The sequence below is a fragment of the Argiope bruennichi genome, chromosome 5, assembly GCF_947563725.1.
Source record: "Argiope bruennichi chromosome 5, qqArgBrue1.1, whole genome shotgun sequence".
Classification (NCBI taxonomy): Eukaryota; Metazoa; Arthropoda; class Arachnida; order Araneae; family Araneidae; genus Argiope; species Argiope bruennichi.
The window spans coordinates 132,781,401-132,807,490 of record NC_079155.1 but is presented as its reverse complement, the minus strand read 5'-3'; the positions used below and the strand labels follow the sequence as shown (position 1 = coordinate 132,807,490).

Sequence of the window (26,090 nt, the reverse complement as noted above, 5' to 3'; positions counted from 1 at the left end):
CTCGGACGAGTACACAAAAACACTCTCTATTACTCTATTCACTATTGGAACCCATACGCAGCTCTCCTTGCTTCAGCCGTCAGCCGAGGCGAGTGTCATTCCGCACGGTCCGCAAGGACATCCAAGAAAGTCCGGTTGTGTCCGAATAAGAAACCTGAAGTTATCTCTCCGTCCAGAAGGAAAGTAACCAAACAAGAAAGAAAGGGGGGGGGGAAATCTCCACTCTTCTCCCATCTTTATAAAAAATTCCAGCAAAATGTCCGCCTACCTTTTCCCGTAGACCAGCAAAAACACAAAATGAAATTCAAAAAGAAAATGGGGTAGGGGAGGGTGGAGGGACCTTCCGAAATTTTCGGCCTTTTCGGGAAGTCATGTCGTGGAAGTTGCCTTTTTTTTTTTTCCCCTTCTTTCGTTGTTGTTGGGTGGGAAGGAAGAAAAAAACGCCAGGACGGGTCGGGGGAAGGGATGGATCGCATTCAAACGTGCTTTGAAAAAGTAGCAACTACAGGAGAAATTGGATCGTAGCAACTGGCATTCCCAGAATTCTTCATTCCTCTACTGCCTCCGAGATAGTTATAGTTTATTTTATCTGGGAGAACTTTTTTGTATCACGGAAAGAGAGAGAGACTTGATTCCAATTTATTTACTTTTTATTCCGTGGATGGTTCATTTCAGGATTGGCCGGTCGGCTGTTTTCAGTGACGGTTTTACGTATTCAGTCGGACTTACAAATCGGCGACATTCTTTGGAATTTTCCGCATGCATGAAGCTATTCGAACGACTGATGGACACACCGGAATCACAAATCCAGGATAGGGGGAGGGGAAGGAGGAGATTCTGATTCCAGGAGAAAAATCACTAGGAAAACTGTGAAGTTAATTTGTTGTTGAAACTGTTCGCACATGAAATTTGTATTTTCCAATTTAGGAGAGAGGGGTACGTTTCTTATCTAAAGCTATGCATGAAATGATTTGATAAAACGATTCGATCATTAATATCAGATTTGGCAACCGTATTTCAAGACCGTACGAGGATTGCAGGGTAGGCGCCATCTGGAAGAGATTTTATGAATTTATAATGAATTTATTATTTTAATTTTATTCCATAATAGAGATTTTTTGAATTTATAATAATAATTAAAAATTAAAAACCAAAAATTTGAAATAAAAAAATTAATAATAAAATTAAAATAAAATTGAAACAATTAAAATAAAAATTATTTGCACTTTGCAGTACACTAATAAAAGTGCGTCTTTTTAAAAAAATTATATTGTTTTGGACAAAATTTTCAATACCTTCGCCACTTTTATAAGTATTACTTTCAATAAATGCAATTTACCAGAATCCTTTATTCGTTTACAAAATTTTTTTTACCTTTCATTTAATTACACGAAAAGAGTTAGACGATATCAAAAGCAGCCAAATAGCAAAATGAAAATACACAATCATGCAATTAAACGCAAAACTGACAACACAAAAGAAATGAGATTAACTCGTCATTTCATTTTAATCCTCCTCCAAAAAATAAATGATTAAAAAGAAGTTTTTGTGAAACAATCACTTAATAAAAAGCCTCTTTCATTAATGCGAGCACACAAAATGATTTTCCTCCCACAATCGGGAGAAGGAATAACATCGTTTCACAAAACTATTCTTCCCACGTTTTATTGCATCGACGGCGAAATGCCGTCCCAAAACTACATCAGCGAACGAACAGGCAGCTAATAAGAATCGCACAAAATTCAATTTCCGTAACAGAACACATCTTTTTTTTAATACTCCCCTTTTTATTTATTTATTTCCCTCTTTCATCCTTTGCTTTGGTGCTGGCGCTGCTCACTCGCTGGATGCGAGGAAAACAAAGTTGATTCATCGCATAAGAAGGTTTCTTTTTTCCCCGAAATTAAATTTAAATTTCACGGAGTCATCCAGGCACGTTCATCAATTAAACTGGTTACGCCTAAAGAAGCCGGGAAAATCACGATACGGGTAACTTAGTAGCCACGGGGCCTTATGATTATAGATTGCACTGACGCCAGCTAGTCTAATACCCGCTCTCTTTTCTTCCGAACGTTTTGTTGATCAGATTAGTCTTAGACGAAAGCACGCGCGCAAGAGAGAGAGAGAGAGAGAGAGAGAAACTCTTTCTTTCTCTTGCTATGAATTGAGCCGTTCTGGCTTACTGAGTAGTCAAGAATTGAAAAAAAAAATTTAAAAAAATCGATTATTACTAATGACCATGGACGGCTCCGTGGAGAGAAAGAAGAAATGTTTCGTTCTTTCTCTTCCTTTCGGAAAGTCCTTCCTGAAGTCGTTCAGAGGAAGCTTTTATCTTCTTAAGAATCGATCACTCGCGGAAACATTGCCGATGATTATTCAAAATTACGTAGACATTTGTTTTGTATTGAATGAAGTTAGTTAGTTGGTTGGTTGGTTTTTACGGTGCAAGGACCAGATTTGATCATTCTGCGCCAAACATTTGCGTATTGAATGAAAGATTTTATCGTTTTTAAGTAGATTCTTTGGAGGAAATTCAGCTATTGCAATGGTTCCCGAGACACGACCATTGAGGTTATTTCTGCACGGCTTCTTCGATACAACCACCCATCAATTGAAATTTTACATTATACATTTTTATTATACTTTCTTTTATGCAAGCATTTAAAAAACATATAAAATCACTTCAATTATCATATTCGCTCATCAAAATAGTTCAAGAGTAACTTTCTAATGAAATCAGTCTTCTGATTTCTAACATTCCCCATTCTAAAATTATAATAAAAAAGAAAAATAACTGTCAGTATAGAAGTTTTTTTCTCTTTTCTGTCCTATGATTTGACATTTGTAAAAGTGTGTACCTAATGTGCAAAGTGTGATCCACCTATAGATTCGTCTATGTATACATAAATGCAAAAAATTAGACGAAAGAAATGTAGTAAATCATCTTTCTACCAAAATAGTAGATTTGTTTCAAATCAGATTTCGTTTAAGATGCCTGCACAGCTTTTGTAACTAAGTTTGAACGTCAAGATAGGATGTGCGGAAAGTGTGTAAGTGTTTTCTAAGTTATAAAAATATACGAGATAGTCGAGAAAACTTTCTCGTCATTTTTTTTTTCAAACTTTGGAAGTGGTTCAACAATTGAGTTTTCTTTTTATATACATAATCACGCGGGGAACGGAAAGCCATTCATACTGAAATCAAGAAGCCGTTACATTAACAACGCACTAGTGAAAAATCAATAAAAGAGCAGTTAGAGGGGGGGGAGGAAAAGAAATACTTCGTAACAGGCACATTACAAGCTGCATCCCCAGAAAAATATATTATACTTATTATTTTTCCATTCTTCTTTCTTAACCTTCAACGCAACTCTAAAAAAATAGGAAGGGGGATTTTTTTATTCCCTCCCTGGTTGAATAATGACATGGTGTTCTGTTTAAGAAAAGTATAAAACAAGCTGTCAGGGAGGAAGATAGCGGAGGGAGGGGGGGGGGGAAGGAGTTAAGTTTTCCTTGACAAATGAGGATATCATAGCATGACAGATAATTCGCTGGAAGCATCGAAATGCGATACTTCTCAGTCGAAAAATACAATTTTTTTGCACGTAAACCACAGAAAAAAAAAAGCAGTCTAGGGAATATGTAAAACAGACAATGGATTTGGAGAGTTGTCACTGTAATTACTTGTTGAAGTCCAATATATCGATCGTCTTGCCACGTCATCCATGATTCCGGACGACAATTATATCCTGGACCCGGCCGCAAATCAAGGTTCCGGAGTGTAATGATTCAGCTTCTTCCTGGGTGACCACTGTGACATTCCTTTTTCCCACACTCGATAATTTACATTCCGGGCCATTCTTCATCAACGAAACTCCCACAGTGTTAAGTGCCTCCAGATTGCCAAATGGAAGACCCTCCTTTTAAGTACGGTCATCTGGCCAATTAGTGCTAATCCAGATAAGGAACCACACGTGCGTTTCCCAGGGAAATAAATCGTGTCTTCGAAAGGCGAGAGTGTCAAACACTCCAGATGTCCAGATGTCTTTCATTTTTCCCATTGTGGAGGATGGATCATCAATGGACATTTCCCACGATTGGCGACCAGAGACGATTCAGGTTGTTCTGAACGGTGATTGGGTAACAGGGAGTCTGAGAGGAAAATAATAGGTGAGATTTTTCGGAAGAAGAGGAGAGAAGCTTCGTGTGAACCAAGGAGAGAAGCTTCGTGTGAATCGGACTTCTGAGTAAAATTCCACCCGAAGCAAATTCGGTGGATTCCGAGAGCTACCCCTGGAATAGCCTAAGACGCCAACAGCCTGTTAGCTGTTCTTGTAAAGTTGTTTCCTTCGAAATTATTCGAGGAACTATTCTTGTTTTAATTTTCGTGTTGTAAATAGCATCATTCATTTAACCTAGATTAGAAAGAGCTGTTTTTATGTAATAAAGCTGTAAATAAAGAATTTGATCAGAACGCTACCTGTTATTGGATCGAGACTTTACAGGAGAGATCTGAAAACCGGCTTTTGATGGATAAACGAATTAATGACTGATATTCATTAACATTTTAAAGCAACTCGGGAATGAGAAAGCTCTGCGTCATCTTTCAAATCAAAATACCGAAAAACGAAAAAAGACTTTTAGAATTGCATTGAATTGGCATCGCATTGGAGCACTCTGTTGCAGTGAAAGAGGCTATTTCACTCAAATTTATTACTATAAAATAATTCTGAGATGGTCTGTCTTTATTCATTGTGATCTTAATATTAAAACAGAAGATTTCAATCAAATTAAGGACGAAATCCATCTAAAAGAGGCGGGTCTATCTGTTCTTATGCACGTTAATGAAATAGCTCAAAAATACAATGAGCAAGATATAAAAAACACGGTACATGCTTTTGCCATCAAAACTGCAAAAAAATGTGAACGAAATCCATCAAAAGATTGAATATTCCCGTTCACGTGAATGCAGTAACTAACAAAAACAGTAGTTCAGAAAAATAACTTTCGGTTACATTATAACTGCAAATCTGTGTCCAGTCGACTGATGAGAAAGACATATTCAACTCTCTTTGTCATCAGAAGCTAAGCACAAAGTGTAAGCAAGTCATATTGTGGAAGCGCACGTGACTGTACAGTGACGGTGATTATATTTTAAAAGACATTCAAAACACTTTCGTCTGTTTAACTTTGCGAGGATTCAGAAACAACTGTTAAACAATATCTTTATCAAAAGAACTATATGGTAAGCTCTTCCATTTTATCAATTTGTTGATAACGAAAACCGCAACTTTTAGAAAATCTTTAAATAAATTTAATGAAATTTGCTTTTAAAAATTCGTTGATAAATAAAACAAAAAGTAATTTTTAAAAAAATGTGCTCATGTTTTAGGTTTGGTTATTTCATAAATATTTCATCATTATAAATATAATACCAAATTTTTTCCGAGTCCCAAATTTTTTTTCAAGTCCAATTCTTAAAATTCTTCACAAGCTCACTCTCAGATGGAGTCAATGATCCAGAATCAAAATTTGTTTAAACTAATGACTAATTAAAGATTAAAGTCCAGCAGATGTTAAAATAGTGTGTCGAAATTAATAAGGCAAATGTGTATAAAATTTTGAAATTTCCAAAAAGTGAACGAAAAATTGGTTAGATAGTCTTTATTCACATAAAACTTTATAAACTAGTTTGATAGTGTGAGAAGCGAAAAAAGAAACGATTCTCTTCCTCAAAACTAGGCATTCTGGCATCTTATCTTATCGTCACCTCCCAAGATGGCACTTTAACTAAGGTACTAGTAGAAACTATTCGTCCCCAGACAAAAGGAGAACTCCCCCCCATCAAGATGGAAGTTGCCCCTGGAGGCAGCAACCCAGTTACTGGATATCCGCAGAGAGCGAGAAGATAATGTGGGCCGACTCCTCTGGACATCGACGGATCGGCAAAATTCACCCTATATGACCGGTGATGGGAGTCTCCGAAGAAGCAAATTGAACGCAGAATTTTAATCAAGATAAAAATAATAATTAGAATTCAATTGCATCGTGCGGCTTCCGAAGTGTCTCTTGGGCCCTCTGTTCCCCACTCGGTATAATTGCAAATTATTGAGTAACAAACTCTTTCCTCTACATGTAGTTCGCTCATTCCATTCAAAAGTTTCATGGGACTTAAAAGGCCAGCCAAGAGAGTTATTAAAGGAGATACACAAACATTCTTAATTTGGGGTTTCATTATAAAGAAATCAATAAAATCATTTCATCCTTTCATGTTATTTAAAAAATATATGAATATATTGTCATAAAATTAAAAATGTTTCTGTGATTAAATCAAGTTTATAGGAGATTTCTCAAATCTGACTGTTCTAGATCAAACGGTACCTCTAGAACGTGTTTTCCTTCTTTTGTTTACATACATACCATAGCATATTTAAGTTCTCAAATTTGAGCACTGAAGCAGTGTTAAGATGAATTAGCAATATCATGGAGCTAAATACTCTCACACCTCGAGGAAATTATTTTTCATGGTGCTGTTTCAAGGTGGATCATTCGATTATTTTTATCTGAGCAGCTCATCAGGGACAAGCACAATGTTGACATCAATATACAGAGTGAGCACAAATTCTTCTCTGATCGCAAAATACTACACAAAATGATAATGTAAAAACCTATTATTTATTCTATCTTTCTCTACCCATATATATATATATATATATATATATATATATATATATATATATATATATATATATATATATATATATATATATATATATATATATATATATGTAGCACAGAAATCGCTCTTGTTACTTATTCCCGAATGTCAATAGTCGCATATAAACAAATCGCTTTATAAATGTTTTATATTGAACGATTTTACAATCCAACGCATTTGTATTTAATTTCGCATTTAATTCGACATTTCTTTAAATAATAGCGCTGCAATTTACTATTAGGAAACCTTTGGAGAGGATTCCTAAATCCATTTAGTCAAATGGAAAACGATGCAAAAAAATCAAGAAACAAATGTCAAACCAAGTTGAATCGAGCACAAAAATGGGCCGAATCGCCACTAGATGAGGAATCGCAATGACTTACTTATGGAAATGAATGATCATATCTTTTAAAACTATTATCTCGCAAAAAATAATGTTTATATTATCTCAAAACTAAAATGCCTCTTTAATGATAAAAAAAAAACTTTCTTTTTGTATATAATTTACTTTTCTTAATCTTTAATAATTTTTTTAATTTCATTTAATACACAATCTAATAAAGATTTTAATGTTGTGATCAAATTCAAATTCTTCATCAAAACATTCAGTCTCATATTTTTGCCAAAAAAAAAAAAAAAAAAAAAAAATTGAAATATTAAAAAATCCATTTTTTTGTTTTAAATTAACTCTAAAACAGGATTTTCACTTCATCTTTTATTTCGCAATGCGCATATTTTTAATTCTCTCCACTAGAAATTTGTAACATATTGATTCCATTAAAATCAAATTCACGTTTCTCTTTCGTATCAAATAAGAAAGTGAATTAAAAAAACGCGCTCCATATTAATCGTTTAACAGCCATCATTTGGTAGAATAAGTAATAATAAAAGGACGAATAATAAAAGTAATCTGGGTAAAAGTAACCACTTTTGGCGAACAAGCTGGTCGCCAAAAGTGGTTAAAATTTTTGATCGTTGAATATATACAGTAAAACTGATCTTGATAAGCGTCAGCAGAAAGGCAGTTCTTAATGAGCGAGAAAAAGAATAACTCGTTGGGTTTATGAAACCAAATCTGCCATTTTCGTTCAAAGGGAATTTATGGACGCAGTCCTTATACTGAAGTGCTAGTAGTTGCCAGATAGGATAGAAAGGATCATTTCTCCTGGTAAAACCTCTCTTGATTTCTTCTCTTGAAATCATATTGCGGAAAGATACAGAAACACGAAAAGAGAGGACAGCAAGTTCAACGTCTAAGAGTGACAGCATAAATGTTGGACAACACGTAGTCAGTTCTAGAATATTGTACAATATTCTCCGAACTACAGAGAAGAACACATTGGAACGTAATTCGTATCATTACAAATTTCAATATGGTATTTATTGTTTGCAAAACTAAACGTGTCTAAATATAATAATTTTTGTGCTATACATTTTTGGGACCCAAAATATACTCACAAAAAATTCTCCGGCCTGCATTTCAAAAAAACCACTCAATGATATAATGCGTTTAGTCGTTGCAGATCTGCTTTGAGTATATACTCACCACCATTATTTTCCACCCGAATCAACACACGTTTTCGAATACATATTCAACTAGACGCATGCTATCTTCCACTATTATTTATGTGAAATGATACTTAATTTCCTTTTCCTTCCCAAAGGAAGAGAAATCGAAGAAAAGTGGGGTGGAGATAAGAAGCTCAGAATTTCGCAACACCTAGCAAATATTTTCGCCACAGAAATAACATCTTGCCTACCTTGGAGCATGATGGGTAAAAAAACAAAACAAAAAAAAACTTGGAAATGGGTGGAGAAGAGAATAGGGAAGAAAAAAAGGGTGGAAAAAAGGATTTTAAATTTCACCTCTCTCAAGTTACAATCGAAAAGAATCAAGTGCAAACAAGATGCAGATTTTTTTTCTTCCCTCCGTCGTTTAGATGCCAAGTAGAAGGATCGAGGGGATGAGATGAAAAATTTATTGCGCCCCTCCCCCCCCCGACGTGGAGTGAATTCAGAAAGCCTGTTTATGGAAATTGTTTGTATTCGTCTTTCTCAGCGACTCCTTCAATCGCGTTTCCAGTTTTTTGCTCCGCGTTCCATCGAACTTTCCCGTTTCGCCACTTCCGCATCCGATTCCCAGTTGCTCCTCATCATATTCGTATTACCCTAAAAGGATAGAGGGTGCAAGAATGAAGAAACAGGGGCCAGAAAAGAAAACAAAAAGCAGGCAGAACCAGACATGTCAGCAAGCGGCATATGGGGGCATTAAACATTTTATTATACTGATGTATGAGAAATACTTCTATGGATAACAGAGAACAGAGATAACATTCAACGAACCAAATCCTTTTTATACGGCATGCCAAATTAAAGTGAGAATGCGTTTCTAACGGCAATTTCCCATCAGACTATAGATTCTCTATAAATAGTTTGGTCCGTCAAGGGAAATTATATATAAAGCGGTTAAGTTGTGACGTGTAGTTGAGTGAGACAGAAGCGACAAAGCAAGTGATGTCTGGTTATGGCTTTCTCTGAAAAGGTTCACTACGAAGAAATCTCAATTTTTGCAGAACGAACTAGGGAAACTAATATTTACTATCGATTTCGTAAAGAATTCATTGTAATATAGAAAGCGCAATGCCGTAATGATTTTTATATAAAAGCTTGTCACGGTATGAAGATTAGCTCACTTGTATATGCTTAAAATGATTCACTATGGGAAAACTGCACTATTTCATATACATTCCATTTCATTTGGCGCCACAAACATTTCCTGCGGCCAACACTGGATTTTCCCATTTAAATTTTGATTCTGTTAGAGTGCCACCACCTTGTAGTGAATTTGAGATATGATTTTTTTTAAAGATACCATATTATATTAATGAATAATAAATTTTAAAATAGAAAACTGTTTTTGTAATAATATTAATTTGTAGGAATGCCTGCGTAAGTGCCAAGTAAAAATAAATATTAAATAAAAGTGTATTTTGAAAAAAATGCTTTTATTACTTTTATTTCCAATCAGATTCTCTGAGTCACCATCAAAGGAACAAAATTTCCCGGGGAAATCACCAATTCAGAAGCGAGTTCCATTCCATCTCACTCCAGCATTGGCTCCAATACGCATTTCTTTGTTTCATTGAGGAACTTCAACACGACAATAGAGATAAAGTACTCTAACACAAAATAATCGAAATGAGATTTTTGGTGAGTGTATTAAACTGCGCTTTTCAAAAATTTGTATCACAAATTCTAATAATTTCAAAATGAAATATAAATTTTGCTTTGTCTGATTTTAAGAAACATTCTTTAAAAGTTTCCAAGATAATTTTGCATATAATATAGCTTCAGAGACAAAAAAAAAAAAAAAAAAAAAAAATTATAAATTTCAGTAATATTCTTTAATAAAAGAAAAAAAAATCAATTCCTTCAAGTAGCATATAGAAAGTCTTCCGAAAGCCCCACATACATTGTAGGCATAAAAATCAAATAAGACATTTTAAACTAAGGAGTGCTCAAAACTTTTAATATATAGCGTTAATAAACGAATAATAGCAAAACGAATTCACCAGTTCGCAGAAAATTGTATTATATTTTAAAATAACATAAAAAAATAGAAAAATGCATTAAAAAAATTAAACACTATTTTACAAATTTTAATGATTTCAAATCACCAGATCCATAACAGTAACGAAACTGGGAGAGGAAGTTGAAGTCTTTTGTGCGAAACACATGCTTAGTGTGAGCTTCCACATGGTGACAAAAATTCCTCGTCTTCCAATTTAATTAGGCATTGCTCTAAAATTCCGAGACAGTCTTCTTGGAGAACTGCACCATTGTTCAACAGATCACGAGGGAGGAGGAGGCTAATGTAGCGAATTTACCATAGAAAGAAAAATGCTTTATACCCATCGTTAAAGATTTCGCCCCGACGAAACGCATCCATTTATTAGGGATCAAAAGGTACTTAACGATGACAGCTTCATCACTGGCAGGAAATGTTCCGAGAAAGGGGGGGGGATATAAAAAATATATAAAAGATGTATTCGTTTGCTATTCCGTCTCTTGAGCAACCAGTCTAGAGCTAGTTTTGTCAATTATTAGTATGAGAACTTCCAAAATACAGTTATCAATGTTCTAGGAGCGACCGAATAAAGAGAAATCAATAAAACGACATACATAAAATTATTTGCAGACAGAAGACTCTGAATGACAGAGAGTTTTCAATTGGAGTCGTGGAATGGATTTACGAATTTTGATCGATGCATGCAAACAACAGGAAAAAAAGGAAGAAGCACATCAAATAATGATAAAGAAGTGAATGCTTTTTAGTGAAAAATAAAGGATAAACAAGTGAATGTTCCTTCATACATTTTTAGTTTTTCGGATACCAAGAGAAAGTTCTGCAATCATAAAAAATATCCACCACAAGAGTTTTATGAATCTGCACACTGAACTCCTCCGCGGGTGAGGAAAACATACCGATGGGATTCTGTTTGTGAAGACGATAGTTAAAAAAATGATGGAGTATTGCGAAAGGTCTCTAAAATTCAAATTAAGTACGTCAACTGGATCTTTGAGGAAAACCTGCCCGCAACCGATTGGCCTTAATTTCAGTTGTCTCCAGAAATCTATTGGTAAATAGAGATTAACGAAGTTTCAGCTTCAGGCTTATCGGAAAAAGCAGAGCATTCAGAACTGTTCCACAATGTATCTGCAATATTTTACTTACTTACTTATTTTCTTTCTTTCTTTTCTTTTCTTTCTTTCTTTCTTTCTTTTTTCTTTTTTTTTTTTTGCTTACACATTCTAAGTTGTATGTGCTTGTAATTTCAGACATGGCATAAGATTGGAAAAAAAAAAAAAAAAAAAAAAAAAAAAAGGAAGAAAGAAAGAAAATAGCTTAACTTCATAAAATAATGAATTATGTTAAATAGAAACATCTATAAGTAAAGTATAATAATCCGAAGGACAAAAATGAATCAATTTTTACTAAAAGTCCTTCAAATACTAAAAATATACTAAAATTACTACATAAAAGAAAATCCATCGCTTTCAAGAATCGCTTCTGAAAACGCTGAAATCATTGTATCGTGAACAAAATATGCTAGAAATTGAACGCATGTGCTAGCAACATTTTGTTGCACATTATTGCACGAAGAAGAAAAAATATTAAAGTTCCAATACTGGATTTCTCATCTTACATGAAGGATATAAGAAACTAAGCACAAGGCTGAATACCTGAGAAATATTCTACTGCATTGCCCTTGACACAGAGTCGATTATCAGAACCGGAGATACGTAAAAAACTATAGCGGAGGACTCTCCAGGAATGTTGTTGAAGGCTCTGTCGATCAATTACTCCCTAAAAGGATTTAATTTTACGCCGCACCGGATAACATTAACCGAGTTGCTTCAGTGGCAGCCTCATGACATCAAACTGAGGACAACGCAGTCGGGCGATTCCGTTTCCAGCGTGAGCGGATTGCATTTAATAATGCAATTGAATCCTGTCAAGAAAACTGAAGCTTAGTGCGTATTCTCGAAATTTCGCACGTTCGGCAGGACAAAAATTATTTTTGCGATGAAATGATCGAATCGTCGTGACTCAGGATTTCGTGAGTACTAAACCCTTACGGGTTGCTTTAATCTTCACACTGCAGTTATATGTGTTTGGATACAAAATGTCGGGCAGATACGTCACAAGACCAGATATCACTTTCACAAAAAAGTGATTGTATAGACCAATAAACGATCCATTCTCTTTTTGTTCTAAGGATAAAGCCAGACTAAGTATCAGCTTTGAAGATCTTTTCGTTCATCAATGAATCATTCCCACCTGAAAAAGAAGGGAATACAGAGGGACAAAATTCCCAAAAAACGATTCGTTCAAAATTTTATATTACCTGCAATTTTAGTACAGAATCGCATGCCAATTTTCACAAATTTAGTCTGTTAAATCGTTGATTTACTTCTTCAGAGACCAATAGAAACATAAATAAAATTAAAAAATGGAACTTTTGAACAAATATACAAGCAGGTGGAGATTTATCTAAATATCGAGATCGAATCGTTACGTGGAGTAGAATGAGATTCTCTTTTAGAGGGAAGATTCTTTTAATTTTCTGGTAACAACTGGGTTTCTGGCTCTGGATTCTGGGTTCAACATTTCGCATGTTTTTTTAATTAATACCAAAAATTTTTTAAAGGCTGTTTGAATTTAATGAAGCAATTTCTAATGTTTAAGCATGTTATTGATGTGGAAACCTGTGTCCGTTTTCAATGACTGAAAGCAAATATTAAGATGTAAGGAATTTCTTAATGAGTGATGACATGCTGCTGTGGGAAAGATTTCAAGGGGCCATGGAGATCGATAGAGGGAAAAAAATTCCAATCTACATGATGCATGTGAAATTCCTGAGGGAAGAATGGAGTCTTGGCTCATGAGAAACGGTCATCTAGTTAATATTCGTGGAGCGGAAGCGTCTTGTTTGTTTTTAAAAGCTTCTTCAAATTAAAATAAGGGCCTACGGACTACTTAAAAATCATTAAAAAAGATGCATGATTATGCTATAATATCACCAACATGACATTTTTTCTTTCGCTTGAATTTATTCCACAGCATTAGTCAAAGGTTAAAGAAGTTTTTCGACAATAATAAAAATAAATCAGATCAAAATACAACCAGCGAAAGTGATCTTAATAAAATTTTCTCGTAAAGGTGCTGTTTGTCCGTCTCCCTTCTTCAGCATGAAAATTTTGGATAATATAGGATCTGATCTGAGCATTCGTAGACGCCACGAATGATCAGAATTTTAATTTTAGAATTCCACACGTGAGCATTTTGTGCTTAGTATAGAAAAGAAAATTGAGCATGTATTCTGGATGCTTTTTGCCGATCCACTGAAATTAAAACTTTTCATAGAAACTACAATTTAGATATACACCAAATCTTATTTATCTCAGCCGTTATACTATCTATGTGCTGCAGATTTTTTTTTTTTTTTTTTTTTTTTTTTGCGTGCCAGTTTGCATACCGACAAACGGATATAATTCAAACTTTGATCCGGATCTACATTTTAGATGCTAAAATTGTGCACCCAATTTTATCAATGAGCTCTTTACGATTTGTAATGACTGCGTTGAATGGCAGTTGGACGGATAAACAAGTTTCCAGGGTATGGATTTCGCCCACCATTTGATATCATTCTGATATCTACTTAATGAAATCTTAAAATGTATTGCAAATTTGCAAGCCAAATTTCATCCGCCCATCTCAAAACGGAAAAATGTTTCGAGTTAGACGGATGAAATCGAATGCGCAGACAGACATGATTCCAAAAAGGTATCCGGATTTAGGGAAGTTCTCTAAAGCAGAGATTCATCAAATTTTGAATTCAAATTTTCTGTTTGGATACTTCAAATATATGAAAGCAAAAGTCTAGAATCTGATATATATGCTCTTAATGCTATGCTAGAAGATGTGTCAATCTACACGGGCAGTTACCATTTTAATAATGTTTCAGATCAAATTCAACATCTCGCCTTTCTTATAAAATAATAAAAATTGCAGACCTCAAATCACTAGCGTTGCTACAATACAGTTTAGAGGGACAGAATATATATATAAAGAGAGAGAGAGAGAAAGAATGGCAAATTTGCGATCCCGTACATTTTTTTTTATACATACTTATTTTTATTCGCATAATGAGAAATTTTAAGGCGTAGACCAATGGTGATGGGGGGGGGGCGGGTATTCTCATTCTGTGTGACAAACCACACTGGCCATTTCTATTATCGATTAACTTCGCAAGGCTAATTAAAAAAATAAGTCTCTACAATATATTTCATAAAAATGTATTTTATAAAATTAAAAAAAAATATTAAATGAAAGAAGTCGAGTCGGAGTCGAACCATTACAATACAGGAAATGGTTTGCCTTTGATTCAAATAAAAAGCAGAATTTAGCAAAATTAATTAAAAAAATAAATACTTATACAGTTTCAGATGGTGGAAGTAAGAGGAGATTTTCATTTCAAAATAGGCAAATTCGCGTTCATCCATTAAATGCTTTTTCTTTATACAAAATCGATCGGAAATCCGATGAAACAGGTCACCTTTCCGAAAAGAGCTGCGGTGACTACCATCGAAAGACGACACAAACTTGTAAAAGCTGTTCTTATTCCTAGTCCGTGGGGATCGACTGCGACCACTTGAGGATTCCAATAGGAAGACAGGGCAAATGGGGGCGGTGACGAATCGCCTGCCACCAAGACAAAAGAGACGAAGCGAATGAATCACATCACACTCTTTCTTTGTTACGTTGAAGGCCATCCTTCAATTCGGAGTCGAACAATGGACCAAAGACTAAGGACTCGATAGCGGCGAAGGCAAACAAAATCGCATGCTGGAGAGGGCTCTTCCGAAGCGGGGAAACAGCTCCCCCCTTGTCCTCGAAACAAATAGGCCTGGGCGCGAATGATGGGGCGTTTTGACACAGGAGCTTTAAAAGAACGGAAGTGTTTTAACAAATTGACTCTCTGGCGGGCAACATAAGGGAGGATTAGCGAGGAGGGGTTTGGAGGTTAGAAAATTTATCGTCGAGTGTAGGGGTGGGCTCGTGCGAGCTATGAGATAACACTCCATGTCTCGGTCTACCGGAGATGGTTGTGAGGGAGACCAAAGAGTTAATGGAAGCGAGGCTCAATCGCAGGATAAGGCAGAACATCGCGACTCATGAACAGTCAAAGCACTTGCAAGCTGAGTAGTTATGAAACAATTTGGTCATTCGCCTAACTGGTTTTTAAATAAAATTGTTCTTTTTAAAAAATCAGAAATATTGATTTTATTGTTCTTTGCAATACTCTCTCTCTCTCTCTCACACTCTCTCTCTCTCTCTCTCTCTCTCTCTCTATATATATATATATATATATATATATATATATATATATAAAGAAAGGGACGTAAAAATTTCACCGTGATCAAACTTTAAATTTCTTTTTTTAAATGTCCCATTAGAGTGATCCATTAATTGCTGCTGTTGTTTTCTTCCCTTCATTTCTTCTTTTTTAGTAGCATCAAGAAGAAAAGTCTTTGTCACATCAGTTCGTGATATTAAGAATATAAGATTTCCATTAAGTTAAATAGAACAATTTGAAAGTCATCACTGTACAAAGGAGCTCATGCAAAACATAAAATAAGGTGTTAGAGTCTTCTAAGATGGCTGATATGAAATTGCATTTACACATCTTTTGCGAAACACCAGGAATTTCCAGAATGGAAGTGCATCTGATTTCATCATGTGCTTTAAATGTATATTTGCTTCAGCAAACCGCAAAAGATCTATTTGAAGGCCAATAACCTGAACAACATTTGAATCATTAGAGAGGGTAACGGAAGGGAAAGGGAGATGCCCAGCTCGACGATAGGCCATTCCGCCAATAGAATGTTGATTACAGAAGGAAATGTAACAATTTCTTTCGCTCCCTTGACTCCCCCCTCAGTTGGAAACCCCCCAGTTCCCTTCCGGAAACATGCGGAGGTGGAGTGGTTGCAGTTAATAGCACGTGCGTTACCTAGGTGACGTGGAAACTCCCTCAGGTAGGCCTGGGTACTCGCACGCAAACCGGCAAAGGGATCACGTTTCAGATCGGAAAAGGAGGGGGAGTTGCTAGTTGGAAAAGGCTCTCACAAAATTGGAAGGGAGGGCCTAATGAACGCATGGCACCATTTGGAATTGAATCGTGCTTCGCGGCACGGTTGTTGCAATGTCAAACAGCCATTTCAAATCTTGACGCGAATTTGAAGTGTTGCCTGCTTCCGCCAGAAAGACCACTACAGACATAGAGAGCTTTCGGTAGTAAAATTTCCTTTCGGAAAATAAAATTTAATTATGCAAAGTTTTTTAAGATTCAAATGAGCCTTTCAGAATACCAGTACTTAATTTAAACCCTTGTTTAGGCACAGAAAGTATTTGCTTTTTTATTAAGTGCGGTACTCCCTGAATCAAAAACCTATAAATCAGATATTCCCCTCCCCTACAACCTTTTAATTTTTAGAATTACATAGGCAAAGAATATTATTTTCCCGCACATTATTTTAATTCCATCATACTGTAAAAGTATTCACTCAATTGATTTTTTTAGATAACTGTAAAAACTAGAAAAAGAATACTGGTTTTAATACTGCCGATTTTCAAAAAAAAAAAAAAAAAAAAAAAAATTTAAAAAAATAAACGTAATTTATTCTCAGAGTAAAATCATTCCATTGCACATTTCGCTCTACAACAGTTTCAATAAATTCAAGTAAATAAAACATTTTTTTCGAGTAAAGTAATATTTCCCGTTTATACTAATTTAATTATATAGCAATCTGTATGGTAATACGTATGACAATAGAATGTATGTTAGTACGTAAAATCTATTTATTACAACTATTAATTCTGTATTACAGAAAGAGTTATAAAATTTTTATTGTTTCCAAAGCTGCAAAAAAATAATTTTGAATCTGTTACTATCTTATTTTACGACCACGATTAATTCTCACAACGTTTTTCGCCAGTGTAAACATGAAAGTCTTTCAAAATATCAGTGGAAAAAATTGCGGAAAAAAATCATTGTTATATGAGTTTAAAAAAATTTAATTTGGAAGTTGTAAATAGAAATTTTAATTAATATGCAAATAAGATAAAATATTTCAAAATTGAATTTTTAACTAGTAATACTATATCAGTTAAATTTCATTGAAATACGTAGGTACGGATTTTTCGACCGAATACATCTAATATCATTTTTTAAAAAGAAAGGCTCCATCAAATATATTTATGCGTACCAAAATAGATTTTTGAAATCGGAAATACAACAGAACTTTCTTCACATTTGGGTCGAACTTTTACATCCTGGATATTAAAACTTACCAAAAGTCTCTTCCCAATATGATAATTAATTTATTATCACAATAAATATCAATGATTGTTGTCACTTGAAAATAGAGCTCCCGCACCATTCATTTATATTTTAATTAATTTCATATTATTTTATTTTTTCATGAACAGCTTCCCGTTAGAAAAGGATTATTAATACTTCATTTTTCAAGCTTTTATTCTGGTAATGATGGAGCGTGTTAGTGACAGTAGAAAACTGCATGTTAATCCGCAAGATCTATTTATTATAATTATTCATTGTGCATAACAGAAAGAGTTTTTTCCTTGTTTCATGGAAATAAGGAAATGCTTAGTGATACTCTTCTAAAAACTTTATCTATTTGCACTGAATAATATACAATACATAAAAGTATAATCAAAATAGAGAATAGTATAATAACTTAACGAACATATTAATTATTAGCCTTTGAAGCTTTTTAAAAAATGAATAATAAAAAGAAAGGAATAATTGTTTAACTAAATCAGTAAAATCGATTTCGGAACATTTTTTTTTTTTTTCATAAGAATAAGATTGTTTACAACTTAAATTATAAATGCTTCTGAATTCAACAAAATTTATTAATTTTGTAGATATTTTAAAAACAATGTTAAAGTTAGCGAAACTTTTATTTTCAATCCTTCAAATTAGTTTCTATTATACCAAAATCATCTTTATCTTCAAAATCTTCCCAGGGATAATTTTGCATTGAAGGTTGTTTTCAGCTGTATTCAAACAAGTATAAGACATGATTGATTAAATTAACACTATTCATTTCTTTAAAGGACAGTGACAGATATGACATTTATGATGTTGTAATTAAGTGATCTCAAGTTCCATAAAACAAAGCTGTAGACAAAAACTCGTTTTAAAGAAAAAAAAAAAACTATAACTATTCAATAAAATATCTGTGTTTATTAATTGATTCTTTTTTGTTATCAAAAAATTGAGTGTAGAATATAATCTACCAGTTTTCAATTCAAAATAATGTCAATCGAAAATGGCATTGTATTTCAAAGTAAAACAGCATTTTCAAATGAGACGCGATGAAAATATTTGATTTTTACTTCATTTTATTTGTTTTTCATCCCTACGTCTGACACTTTTGTTGTTTCAAATTCTCCCAACTTCAAAAAAATGAGATACTTGCCAAGTTTCAGACGGTGATACAATTTACACTCAAAAGGTGTTACAACATACTGATGAGCTGTGCCGTCACATATGGGCAAGAAGACCTTCTAGTAACAAGTTTTTGATGTAAAAGCTATTGGATAATCATTGAAAGGGCAGTGACTCAACAATGGATAATCATTGAAAGGGCAGTGACTCAACAATGGTAAGAGCATCATTTAAACTGGATCTGTCAGATGTTTCTGCAATGCCACTATTCACTCTCTTCCCAAGTGTCGGCAAGGGATGTTCAGTATCAGTGAATCAGTAGCAATTATGTATCGATGTCATTATTACAGTAGTTAATTAAAATATTTGCATTATTGTTTGAACAACTCCTTCCCTTTCCTCGTGCACACTTTAAAAGTGGATAACATTCTTTTGCCAGAGCACAAAAAAAGATACGCAAAGATTAATTTTGAGAGCAACACAAATAGATCTGATAAACACAAACAAATAAACAGCTCAGATAGGTTCCAATATTAGAACAGAAAACATAGGCAACTAAAAGTCAAAAAGGAAAAAGAAAATTGCGCAACCGTACAAATGTTGGAGAAACGATTAGAAAAAAAAAAAAAAATGGCCTCATTTGCTTTGAACGAAAGTTTAATTACAAAGATAGGATTGCTCGCGGAGCTTCAAACTCATTTAAGAGTCGGAATCCGTTTAATAACCGTTTCTGCCATTTCGCAGACCCATTCCTTCTGAGCGCCGGGACGCCACTTACTTATAATCCAATTTCCACAGTAAGCGCCTGCAATTAACGCGACGGTTTACGAGTAATTAAAGATCCAGAACTATTTTTATGAGCAGTGCCTATTAAACGCTTGAGAAGGCGATCGAAAGCATTCCGATAGCAGAGATTACGCTCGGAATGCGAAATGAAAAACGGAATGCGAAAAAAACAGAAAAGGGGCTAAAAATTTCCATTTTCAACGGGTGTCCAAAGGTTGGAAATTTAATAATAGAAACCGTATAATTAAAATCGATACAACATTGGTATTAGTTTGAAACGGTTGCAGTCATTCGATGTAGTTACCAGCTCTGTGACTAGTTACTATATCTAGCTTTTAGCTATACGAAAGTCGTAGAATTCCTTTAGCAGTTCTGTTGACGGTTCGGTCCTCTGGAATAGCTAGATCTCGGTTTTCTTCTTTGGAATCAAATCACAATCACAGGAAATAAATTCAGCTCTCAACCTCAATGAGCTGAAGAAAATCAGTCACGGATGTCGTGACTATATGTAAGGTTTCAAGCTAATGCCTTTGCATTAGCAGTAATTATAGAACGACTCTATTGAGTTTCTAACCCTTGAAATTACGTATTAAGGTCACAGAGTCAGCAATCAGAAAAGTCCCTTAGAAAATCAAAATTTCTGCAAGCACACAGATTTTGCATTTTTTTAATCGCGCGAAATATTCTTTCTTCCATGGAATATTATGGTTTGCTCTTTAAAAGCAACAAATTGGCATTCACCATTAACGAAGAGTGCCCGGCACATTCGAGAATTCCCTGGAATTCTTTCAAGTGAAGAAATGAATGTAAATGTCAAGCGAGAGATAAAATAGAGATTGGCGGATTAGAGCATCCCTCCCCGCTCAGATAGATGGAATAAAGTAGGCAGAGACAAAGTGCCGACACAGCGAGAACACTTTTTGTTCTCACATTTTTTTTTATATCCCCTTCTTTCCTGTGTCACCTCGGAAAAGATGGGAAATAAATAAAACCGCTGCAATCAATCCTGGAATCTAGTGTCTGTTTCTAGTAAGTGGATGTTTCTTTGAGACTTCGCCATAATAAACACGAATCTGTTGATTTTACAGGCATTATTCCTCTGAATTTGTGACTAGCGGTTATTTCCAAGATTTCATATAAATTAGTAGCTTGATAATAAAAGAAAAAAAAATTAAAAAATGATATTCCAATTTTTCAATGATACCCTAAATACATGCATGTCTAATTATTTTTCACCCGAATTAATGGCACGTTTTTATAATAGAAATCAAGTAAAATAACTTCCTGGTTGCATGCAAAATCAGAGTTTAAATTGTTAGTTAATTTTGTTTAAAGCAAATAATGTTTTAGAGGAAATTTTTAAACCAAAATTCCATAAGTTTTTAGGACATTAAGAAAGGACGTTTTTAAAATTTCTCCCCCTATGCGTTTTTTTAAATATAGTTTATCTACGGTAGTCTAGAAGTTACGGAAGAATATTTTATCTTAATTTTCATCCCAAATTAAACTTAAATTATTACAATCTCAAAGTCGAAACAAACATGTAAGGAAACGATGTTGAATTCGCACCATTACTCGTCAAACATTCAGAAGATCAGCAAATGTGAGATCTTAGTGGTGTTAAATCTGTCACAAAATTTGGTAAATTACCGCTATAAAAAATTAATCTTGAGTAGAGTTCGTAAGGAGATAGGTTTCGACAAGATCTTTGACATAAATCTTTTTGGTGTAACAACAATACACATATACACAAAATTCTATATGGAAGAACAAAAGTAATTTTATTATCTGAATAAAATGAAACTATTGGAATGTACAGCAATCCTGTACAGCAAAAATCCTGGACGAATTTTGGCAATGTTTTATTTGAGAAGCAATTTTTATGCTCAAACTTTTGAGGGAATCGCGTGCCAAAGATCACTTTCAACCGGAAAGGTCACCAAAGTTTCCAAAGCACATCGCAGGGAAACTACTCAGAGTCACGCGCCTGCTAACATCACCTCCTTTGTGGCGGCACACATAAAAGGGCACTCAACTCGCAACTCTTGACGAGCATTAACCGGGGTATTGCCAGAAATAAATAAAACAATAATTTTTAGGGAAAATTCCTCTGGAAGACAGCTGTTATCAAGTAGAAGTAATAAAATTTAACTTTATATTTTTATTTAAAAAAAGGTGTTTGTCTAGTGCTTGATAAAATTGCGTTATAAAAAACATATTTTCGAAAAAAGAAAAAAAAAAAAAAAAAACTTAAGGAAGGAAGAAGGACAAAAACATTATCCTTCTATGATACTCTAAGCCTCATAGAATCAGATTTTATTTCATTGTCCATATGTTACTTAGAGGCTGGAATAGCCGGGTTGATAAGGTGTTGGCTTCACATCCCTTGGATTGTGAGTTCGAACCCCGCCGGCCGAAGACTCTCCGTGTATGTGGTGGCTGGAATACGTATAAATCTGTCGTGGCTACGAAGTTCTCCAAGTCGAGATAATACCACTGGGTTTCTGGATCAGAGGTCATCGCTCGCTGATACAGGTCTAAATTACGATCTGTCGATGAGTGAATAAAATGCATGAATGAAGTCCGCCCCGTAAAAAAGGTTGTGACGCATGAGTAACTAAGACGCACTCTTGGATATACATGGAGTTACTGACAAACAAGAGACACCCTCTCGATTTAAAATCGCTGACTTTGTCAGCGGGTTTGTCTATGATAAGTGCCATTGAAAACAACAACAACATATATTATTTAAGAAATAATATGCCAACAATAATGTGTATTTAAAAAATATTTTTAATACCGTAAAGGTATTAATTAAAACGATGAAAAATATCGCTATAAAACAAACTTAAAAATATCTTTAAAAATTATAAATATCTGAGAATACAAATCATTTCATTAAAAATCTAATTTCAAAGGTGTAAAAAGCAGAATAATGCAATAATATCCCCAAAACTACTCAAGAAAAAGATAAACATTTCGATTTACATTTAATTAACAATTTAATAAAAACTTTAAAACACCCTTTTTAAGTAAGCATTTGCCGTAGCTAAGTACCTACTAATGAATAACTATCTGCTGAAGTTGCTTTAAACCTTTTAGGGATAATACTTTATTGACACAATTTTAATGAAATATGGCAGTTTATGCGCATTATTACTTAAAAAATATTTCATTATAGATTCCTTTATTATTTTTCTTGAATGTGTACGTGTGTTTAGAACAGAATTACATGCAGGCAAGTCAAAGAATAAAGATACAAAAATCTATTATTTAACACATGCATAGAATACATTTTGATGATAAATTCATATAAAGCACCAACGAATATATTTGGCAAAAATGAAACAATGAATCGTCATTCGTCTATCTTTGATAAGGTACAAATTTCTTCGCTAATGGTCCGACAAAACATTCAATATGTGAGACATCCTCTGCAGTGAACTTTTCATTACATTTTTTTTTTGTTTGTTTGAACTTAGAGATTTGATTTATTAAATGAAACTGACGATAGAACAAAGTCATATTCTAAATGATTTTTTTAAAGTTATTTCTTTAATAGAAAAGAATAGCAGAGTTCATAAATGGCCAGACTACAAAAAAAACTGTTCAGTCTTTCCTTACTTCGTAATAGAAGCCTTTTTTGAGTGTTTAACCTTCCGAAAATTTAATAAACATGTTTCTTTAATCCATAAGAAAAGAATTCTCTCTAAAAACATTTAAAGAAAAACGTGATTTTAAATTTTACGAAGAAATGAAAATGCTTTAACAAGTCTTAATTTTCATACATAACGGGAACAAATTCATAAACTCGAAAGAAAAAAATAAATGAAATAAATAAATAAATAAAAGCAAGTTGAAGTATTTTTAAAAGTATTATTCGAAGCCAACACAAGACAATATATCGCATCACTTCAAAATGTAACAAAACTCATCAAATGAAGTATTTTATTCAAAGAACAGATTACATTTTAATCTAAATTAAAGCAAAGAAAGCTTTTTTTTTTATCATGACTTTAAAAGCGTTCAAAATAACGTGACTCAGCGATTCGGAGAAGCAATGATACTGTTTGGAATTTTATTATAATAAAAATCAATATGGCAAATGGTGCCCCCAACTGAATTTTCAAAAATTATTGAAACCAAAGAAAAATTGCATTCATTCAAACAAAATGGGTACCACTGAAAGCAGACTTTAAAAAAATCTTTAAAAGGAGTAAAAACAATTTTTCTGCGATAATATGCTTTGATGTTACGGCAAAAACACGTAAACACTTCGTTTTTATTTTGTAAAATTAAACTATGAATTAAAATCTTGAGAATGGCCTCTAATACGTAAAAAATAAGTTCCCGAATTTCATGCTCTTGACTTCAGCCGCTCATTTATGAGGCCAAACCTTTATATGAAATGAGAAATTTCACAGAAAAAATTCTTTATGAGTTAAAAAAAAAAACCCCGAAAAAGTCATTATAAAATGATAGAATCTGAAAGCTAAAAAATAAAAGTTTTGAAAACTTTTTATATTTCTATAAACATTTTAATAAATGAATGAAAAATTAAATATAGCTTTTTGTATTTCCTCTTTAAAAAGGAACTGCTTTGGCGAGATGGGTCCAACAAATAATACATTTCAAATGGATGAGAACATTTAGAACACACGAAAGAAATCACAAGCATTGAAAATGTATGGCTTCAAAATGAAATTTTATCAAACTGGATTTTACACAATCGACCAACATAACTATGTGCCGCAATTATTTACAAATCATTATAATACAGTAAAATCTCTTTAATATGTCGTTCAAGGGATTCCTCCAGAAAAACAAATGAATAAGAGTGATGATCGAATGTGTAACGTACTATAAAGAGACTTCTCTGTAAATGCTTTTAAAGCAACTTCTGTGTTCAATATATCTCTTCGGCGTACCGAAGGCGTCTGTTTGGTGTCTTTTTTAAAAAAAACAACACATAAAATGTTAAACATGTAACAAAGTTATGTTAAACCAAGCATAATTTAAATACATTTTTCAACGAAAATAATAAAAAATGAAGTTTGAACGCTTTTAGGATCGCAACAAGGATGGCAGAGTACGTATCTTTCTAGACCCCTCTTCCAGTATTCCGCAGAAAGAAGGAGCGGGGGAAGAAACGGCTCATTAAGCTATATCTTAACATGTATTGGAATCTCTGGATCTTTTTCATCCGCGATTCCTTTTTCGAATTCTTCCCTTTTGTAGGATTTCTTTCTTGATACATCAAGTAAACAAGCCTTTATGACTATGCTTTCGAATTATAGTATTCTATATGTGGCCATACAAAAAGTACTTTCTACGCAATTCTCGAGAAAATGAAGCATTTTTAAGAACCATCCCTTTTTTTTCAAAAGCAAGCACTTTTAAAGTATTTAAAAATGTATAAGTATTTAATTATGTATTTAAGCATTTTTCATGACACTACGCACCACGTTAAAATAAATGAAAGTAGTAAAATACTTTATTTATAGCAATAACAACAGATTCAATTTGTTTAGTTAAATTTGTTAATTTATATAACCAATGCGACGCATTTTTTTGGCGTTGTGTTCATACAAATTGTATATGAAATTCACTTACTCGCTCATTTGATCGTTATGCCGAGAAACAATATACATGATCTTCAAATAACCGAGCCGAGAGGGAATACATTTCAATACACATTCGTATCATTCCACTCATAAAAGTCGATGTAAACGGAAAGAAAAGAATGCCATTGGTTTTTGTAATTTTGGCTAAACATTTCGAAATCTGCCAGAATAACGGATCCCATCAACCTAGTGTTGCCCATTATTGCGCCCACTGTAAAATGTTCATCCGACAGAATAAACTCTCCAAGAGAAATATGAATATAAAATCTACTACATAATGATTTTATGCTGTTCCGAAGCCGATTTTGGCGATGAATCCATCAGAAAGCATAAGTAAAAACGACACAACCAAGAATAAATACCACTAGAGAGTTCTGAACTTTGAAGAAGTTCGCTCAATATACTCAATAGAGAAATCTCGGGAACGTCATGACTCGGTCATTATCGCCGCCACAAGATGACGGCGTTGAAGAGATATTTTACCTTTTTTTTAACTGGGAGAGCTCAATTCATCCGATTGCCTGAAAGCCTCGTTTTGCCCAAGGTTTCCGAGGAACAGTTCTTCTTGTTTCCAATATTTCGATGCCTCTCATTATTCGTGGAATAGGAACGCTGTTTCCAGAAGCCTGGAGGAACATTTCTCGCATTTCTATTCACAGCAGATCGTCAAGCGTGGCACTTAAAATTCCTTTGTTGGCTAAAAAAGAAACCCTTCTTTTCCGACCCTTACAACCTATTATAACTAGCATTAAACTTTTCGCATAACATTGCACTTCTCTTTTCTAATATTCATTCGGGCTTTCGGCGTTTTCGAGAGACATTTTGAGAAACACTGCTTTTTTTTTTATCGCCCTCTTTTCAATTTTCAGCAACGGCCTGTTTTGTTTTTAGTGCTCTTTCCTTCGGAGCGGATGCAAAAATT

General features: G+C 33.9%; 1 protein-coding gene across 7 annotated transcripts in view; it reads right to left on the bottom strand.

Annotated features, from left to right (window-relative positions):
• Positions 1-26,090, bottom strand: part of LOC129969679 (semaphorin-2A-like) — an 802,435-nt gene that overhangs the window by 252,785 nt on the left and 523,560 nt on the right. The window contains exon 1 of one of the 7 annotated variants that reach the window (XM_056084345.1): positions 11,962-12,139. The exons of the other annotated variants lie outside the window; for them this stretch is intronic. The gene's annotated coding sequence lies outside the window, so the exon portion shown is untranslated. Of the gene's footprint in view, positions 1-11,961; positions 12,140-26,090 lie in introns of those variants that run through there. 7 annotated transcript variants of the gene reach the window in all.